The sequence below is a fragment of the Phacochoerus africanus genome, chromosome 10 (genome assembly GCF_016906955.1).
Source record: "Phacochoerus africanus isolate WHEZ1 chromosome 10, ROS_Pafr_v1, whole genome shotgun sequence".
NCBI lineage: Eukaryota > Metazoa > Chordata > Mammalia > Artiodactyla > Suidae > Phacochoerus > Phacochoerus africanus.
In genome coordinates, this window is record NC_062553.1 from 137,676,327 (window position 1) to 137,683,805 (window position 7,479).

The window sequence follows — 7,479 nt, forward strand, 5'->3', positions numbered from 1 at the left end:
CCTGGCCGGGGAACTTCCATATGTTGCAGGTGAGGCCATAAAACAACCACAACAACAAACACCACCTTCTCTAGAATCACCTAGGCTGATTATTTAAAATGCAAGATTCTGGAGTTCCCGTTGTGGCTCAGTCGGAAATTAACCTGACTAGGATCCATGAAGATGCCGGGTTTGATCCCTGATCTCCTCAGTGGGTTAAGGATCTGGCGTTGTCACAAGCTGCGGGGTAGATTGCAGATGCAGCTCGGATCCTGTGTGGCTGTGGCTGTGGTGAGGGCTGGCAGCTGTAGCTCCGATTCAGCCTCTAGCCTGGGAGCCTCCATACGCTGTAGGTGCGGCCCTAAAATAAAGAAATAAATAAGTAAAATGCAAGAGTCTGGGCAATCTCAAGATTGCTTGTGAGAGCTACACAATTTCCAGAAGTGAGTTGGAGACTCTGCATTTGCACAGCTACCTAGGCGATTTAGACAGCTCTCTCTCTAGGACTTCTAGAATGTCCAAGGATATTATCGCTCTTCCTCTGTCCTGGCAGCTCTGATGAAAACGGAGACGGGGAGTCTCTGGGAGTTATCTTCTTCAGGAGCTGTCTACTGGCCAAGTCAATGACATGGCGCAGTTGCTCTTAGCGAGCCTCTGTTTTCAGGATCGTTACCTGACTTCCCAGTTGACTGTGCTCCTCGGTCCCTGGGTAGGCTGTTGGGAAGAGCTGGTAGGACAGAGACTCAGAAACTGTACCTATTAAACCTGAAAATTTTCCTCCTGAAATGTGTTCAAGGGAAGCCACCATTCCAGAGAAGAGGGAAATGTGTGCTGTCTGAAATCCCAAGGTCCTGTTTTTGAGCGACTATAAAATTGGCTTCATACCAAAATAGATGTATTTTGAATATTTAAAGGATTTAAGAAATTCAGATGTGAGCTGCTGGCAATCATGCAACTTGTTGAAACTTGTCTTACCATGCTATTATCTTTACTATATGCGTGGAATTAGGTTTTTGAAAACTAGGTTTTCTAAGCATCTCCCTGGCTTTAAGTTTAGGCATGTTTTGAGGCCTAATCAGCGCTTTCAAGGGCAGCCTCCAAATCAAAGATCTCTGATTTGGAAGCAGTTTTAGGCAGTATCACCCCCAGAAGTGAGGTATCTCTGCATATCAGTGCTCACCATTCCTTAGATGGTTCCACAATTAGAAATTAAGCCCGAAAGAGCCATGGGGGAAAAATACCTTCAGGTAAAATCAAGTGTTTTTTTCTTGCTATGTATTTACACCGGTGGGAATTTTCTACGCCACCTCTTGGCTGGCGGGAAGGACTAAGGGGCATCTAATAAAAGGCAGAGGCAGCTGCGGATGAGAAGTCCTGAGCGAGCAGATTAAATGTCCACAAAGACAAGCTTCAGGAGTTCCCACTGTGGCACAGTAGGTTTAGGAATGCAGCTGCAGCAGCTCGGCGGCTATGGAGGTACCTGTTTTAGTGGGGGTTAAAGGATCTGGTGGTGTCGCGGCTTCTGCACAGGCTGCAGCTGCGGCTCATATTCAGTCCCTGGCCCAGGAACTTTCCCATGCCAGGGAGTTAGCCACAAAAAAGAGAAAGAGAGAGAGAGAACCTTCATGGCCTTCATTATTTTAACCCTGCTAAGCAAATAGTTTAACTTACACTCTCTCCAAAAGCGTTTTAACAGAGGAATCTCATTTACCCTCTTTCTGGGAGGCACCCTACAGTTACATTCCCTTTTTCATCTTTTTCTCCACCCTCATTTGCCTCCTGTGCTGGACCCCTGAGTCTGCAGGAGCCTGTGGATACTAAGAGTTTTCTAACTGCATGATTTGCATTGTTTCTTGGGCTGGGTGTCGCTGTTTGCCTATGGTTTTCTTTCTCAAAGACCCAGTGAAATCTTGCCAGAGGGGAAAACAGATCTTAATTCATTTGTTTGTCTAAGAGAAAAGGAGTTATCTTTTTTTTTTTTTTGAAGTTTCACACGTCACAGAAAAAGTTACTAAACACAGAAAAAGCTACTCTTTGAGTCCTACAAGCGATGGTGTGACACCGGCACACCCATTTGAGATGCATCGCCAGAGAAAAGCCTAATTAGACTACATTTTCCCAGATTGCAACCCCCACAGCAGATGTGCTCTGGGATCCTGGTCAAGGGTGGAACTGGTTTTTGGTTTTCTCCCCCGAAACCCACAGTCCTTCCCCACCCCACCCCACCCCCCAAAGAAAGCCAAAAAAGGAGTGGGGAGTGAAAGAAACTTGGAATTAGCGGCTAGAGAGCTGAAGAGACATGAAGGGACAAAGAACTGATAGAGCTACAGTTGCTTTTGACCCATGAATTTTTCTTCCCAATCTCATTCCTGCTCTTAGTTTACAAAGGATCTTAATATTTCCCTGAAGACTTGACTCCCTGGAGAATTTGGGGCAGAGATAAGAGTGTAGGCATTCTTCAAATCTCCACTTCAAAAGAGGGGGAGTTATGATAAAACAATGCATTCTAGCTCAAGTCCATTTAAAAACACTAAAACCCATGAGCTGGAGTCGAGGCTCCCTTCTAATGATGCTGACGGATTGATTGGTTCCATTCATGGATTGCCATGATCTGGAGACCCAGAGTTGTTTTCTGAAAGCACTAAGACAGCGGAGGTTTCTCAGCAAGATGCCATGTGTTACGTGGTACCCAGGAAGAGAAACGGGTGGCTCTTCTGCATTTTGACCATCTTTTCAACAGCAGCGCAAACTGTGGCTACGACTCCACTGACAGCCCTGTTCATTCCTAGTTTTTTGCTTGCATATAATTTTTAAGGACTGGGAGCACATTGTGCTTATAACTTAAAATTATTCTAGCTAAGCCAACAAAACTACACATCCCTGGATGGACCCATAGGCTTACTTGATTTTATTTCTCAAATGTTTTCTCACCGACCCTTCCATAAGTTTAGGACAGAAGGATGGAGCATTAAGTAGTTAACTACACATCCACAAAATTGAACCAGCTGTCACTCCCACCACAGCTTAACAATGGGCAAAGTTCATTAAAGAAAGTCAAGGTCACAAAAGCATCCTTGTAGAGGTACCAGAGCATCCTGGCCACCTGAGGAAGAGAAGCTGGCAAAAGTATATTTCTCACCAACTGGAAGTCAATCACGCATAATAGTATGAAAAGCGTCTACAGGGATGATTTCATTTGCTCTTCAAGACACAGCTGTGTGATGAGCCCACAGGTAGCAGTATTCACAAGTTCCAGTAGACTGAGACACATAGATGGAAAGGCCACAAAATAGGGAACAGGTTTCTGATTTAGGAGCCACTATTCGTGCCATTACATTATGGAAGTGTATCTCATCTTCCTGCTCTAAAATGACAGCCATCCCAACTGTACAGTTGTAAAGCATGACGGACTGGGACCCTTAGCAGGATTTCTCCTGGGTAGGTGGTGAGAATGAAACCAACTCAATGTAGGAAAAGTACTCAGAATAGTGCCTGCCAATTCTGTGTCTATGTGTGTACTAAAATGGATATGTACATTTGTATATATAAATACACATGTGTGTAAATATGCCTACACACATGTAAATATATACTATCTGTGCAAATATGCATTCATATATATACCAGTACACACACAACTTGAAAAGGGATAATAGCAATTAGTGTAACCAGCTCAGCTATTCGAGTAGGACAACTTACCAGACCTCTAACCCTAGAGAATTACAAAAAAGAATTTTTAAAAGAACTCTTTCTTCAGTTTCTTCATCCTCTAGTCCTGAAGAACAGACATGCTTCTATAAGTTTTAGGTCTGATTTAAAATAAGAAAAGCAAAAGTCTGAGTTTCCTGGTGGCCTAGTGGATTAAGGGCTCAGCACTGTCATTGCTTTGGCTCTGGGTCACTGATACAACTGATATAGTGCAGGTTCCATCCCTGGCACCAGGAACTTCTGTATGTTACAGCCACCGCACGCGCGCACACACACACACACACACACACACACACACACTCACATGAGAAGAAAAGCAAAGCAAAAGTTGCCTTAGGAATAGGGCCTGGGGGGGGGGTGCAGAGAGCACCCCTCCCACCTACCCAGCCAGATTAGGAAGCCGCAGGCACTCAGGCCCACCAGTCTAACCCATATGTTTCTACGGCAACATTCTAGGCCTCACAGCCCACCTGTCAACCTGAACACATTTGGAAGTGGAAGGGGAGGTGCCCAGCTTCTCTCTCCAGTCCCGGTTCAGTTTCTGGGCGGGCTAAATTTTCCACACCCCTCGGAGGTATTTTTGCACCTTCAAGGGAAAACAATTTTCCAAGCAAGGCCAAAAGCACATCAGTTCAAAAGTCAGACTGGCTGCTTCCTCTTCAAGAAGTGACTGTGTGCCAGCCCGTGTGTGTGTGTGTGTGTGTGTGTGTGTGTGTGTGTGTGTGTGTTGGGGGGGAGGGACTGGCACTTGTCTGTCTCTTCAAATCCCTGGGTAGGGTGCGAGAAAGTCCTCCGTGCTCAGTGGGCTGGTGCGACCACCACAGCAGTAGGTTGACTGAATGGCTGAGAATCATGGGGCGGGGGGGTCTTAAGGCAACTCCAGGAATGACACCCAACCTCCAGAAGTACTTAAGACACGGAGAGGAGCAGAGCGTGGACGTGGGGAGGGATTGAGGGCAGGGGAAACGGGAGATGCTACAGAATGAGCCAAACGGAGTCCAGATCACGAGCTGGGGCAAGGACAGAAGAAAGAAAGAAACGCAGAAACCTCGGGGTTGGGTCCTTGCTGGCCGCGTGGTCGCCACCCCGCCGCCTCCCCCAGCGCACCTGCTGGGGCCTGCGGACCCCGGCGGACTCCCCGCCTGAGCCGGCTGCGCAGCCCCGGCGGGGCGGGCGGAGCGGAGTCCGGGCCGATGGTGGGTGGGGAACGTGAGGAGATGCTCCGGACCCACGAGGCGAGCCGCCGTGGGGCTCGGACCCTGGGAGTCGGGGTCGAGGGTGCGCTTCCTGGCCGCGTTCAGGGCATGGCAGGTCGGGGTGTCCACCGTTCCCGCTCACCGGGCGGCGCCTGAAAAGACCCGCTGCGGGCACGACCAACTTCCCAGAGGACGGGAAGCGGGCGGCGCCGAGCGGTCCAGAGGCCGGGGTGCGCGCCCACCCGCCGGGCGCAGGACTGCGGCGGCCAAAGCGGCATCCGGGCCTCAGGGGGCCGCAGAGCCCAGAAGCGGGTCCGGAACCTGGGGAACTTTCCCTGGGGAATCCGGGGTCGCTCTCAGCTCACCAGCGCCTGCGAACTGGTGCAGGGATGCGCGTGCGTGGTTTCCTCCGCCCTCTGGCTCCCGCGCGCCTGGGAGCTTAAGCGGTCGGCGGATCCTGGGAAAGGCGGCCGAACCTCCCCCCCCGCCCCGCCCCTCCACAAACCCCCGAAGAGGAGAGGGCTTCGCAATCCGCGCGGAGCGAGGGGGCTTGGAGATCGCAGACGCTAGGCGCCAGGTCAATCCCAAGCCGTCTGCCCTTGACTGGGACGCAGCAAAAGGCGGTGCAGGAGCCGCCGAGCTTTCCTTTTCCCCAGGCTTTAGGATCCGCGGTCTCCGCAGGCCACTCGCCTGGACTGCAGGGCACCAGCCAGCTCCAAGCCTGCGTGACCCTGTGACCTGTTTCTTCCGCAGCTGTGTGCAGACATTTCTGTCTATGGCCTCAGCCCTCAACCTCAGCTGCTCAGCAGAGGGATGGGGCTGGGGAATCTTAGAAACTCTCATCTGAGAAAGTTAAGGTACCTCTGAAAGCTTGAAAATGCAACGTTACAACAAAAGGTTTCTCAGTTTGCCTTGGCTGAAGGCAAAACTGGCTTTGGGCACCCTTCCTCCAGTGCATCCTGCCCAAAAGATCTTGTGGGCAGATGTGTCAGAAAAGCTGCCCAGCCCTAAAGTGTCTGCCACGAACCCATGTACCTGGACCGCCTGAGCGATAGCTCTGTCAAGGCTCGACTTTCTTCCCTGGTGATGAAGATTGTGGCTCTGCAGAAAGGAAACACAGGGGAAGCTCGGGAAGTGTCTCCACATGTCCATCAAAAAAAAAAAAAAAAAAGGATTATAGGCTATATGAGGAAGTCCTTTGCAAACTGCAGTTTTGGCTTACTTTTTCTTTAAATCTAAGTTTACCTTTGACACTCCAACAGGTAATAAAGCCACCATAGCAAAGAAGTGGAAGGATGGGACAGAAACCAAATAGCATTCAAGCCTTTTTGTTATTTGGTTTTCGCTTTTAAGTTAGGCCCCAGGCAACCGAGTTGGTTGGTTGTTTGACTGGTTTTTTAAAACGTTTGCTCCAGAGATCCACTAGTGTTCTAGGTATGGACAATTCAGCCAGCCTTGAGGCCCACCTTCCATTTGTCCTCAGATATCTTTCTCAATTTTTGCCATCAAATTTACTCCACAACCAACCTTGGTCTTTTCTCTAGAAAGCCCCCTTCAAACTTAATTGGAGCCTGATTAGCCCATTAGAAGAAGCAATTCCGAGGTACTAGAAGTGCTGCAAAGAGAGCAGAACCTGTCTCACTCCTCGTACAGATAAGAAAACCAAGAAGCGGCTGAATTAATGATGCCAATAATGATGCAAGGTCACAGGGGACGCGCAGAGCAGAGTTAGAATGGGGTCTGGGACCGCTCTTCTCATCACCTGCCGCGGAGGGCCACTGTTTCCAATCACCCAACTGTTGCCTAGGAAAACTGAGAGCAGGCCTCAAAGAAAGGTGGCGCAAAGAGTGTTCGGATAATCCTAAGAAAGCCAGCCTGCTTTTCACCCACCTCCGTCTCGCTGTGGATCTCTCATCGCCCTACCCCTGGTCTCTGCCCCTTAGGATAATGACAGCTTTAGAATCGTTTTAGGGAAGACCGGTTAAGGCCTGTAATGAGAACTTCTGCCCGTTTCCCATCTCAGACATTTTCACGAATATTCTCCTTCTGACACAAGGGAGGGTTGGCATACGTGAAGGACGAAAAACCGGGGGAGAATACCTCCTGTGATAGATAGATAAGCCAGTGTAGTATCGGTTACTAGAGCATCTATAGAGGGACTCCGAAGTGGTCACTGCCTTAAGACCTAAAGGATCGATGTTCATTTGCTCTTGCTTTTCTCGGCTGCTGGACATATCACATACCCCTGCATGCGTGCACCCTGTTTAAGAACCATTGTCAGCATGCGAAGAGTACATAGGGGCTTTTTATAAGAGGAAGGATGGGGAGAGGAGGAAAGTCATCCGGTCTCCTGCATTGTAATGCTCCAGGGCTGGTTTTTCCAGAGCTGTGCAGCTGTTCAAGCCTTTAGAAGGAAAGCGGGGCCCTGCAATAGACAGTCCATCATGGGCATTTCACCTTGGTTCCTAGGGAAGCGCTGCATATGGTTTCTTAATGGATGATGATGAAAGCGGAAGGGTTCTAGAGCACAGGACACCCTTTCATGTCCACATCACTAGTAGAACCTCAAGTGGGCTTTTTAGCTGCTCTCCCTGGC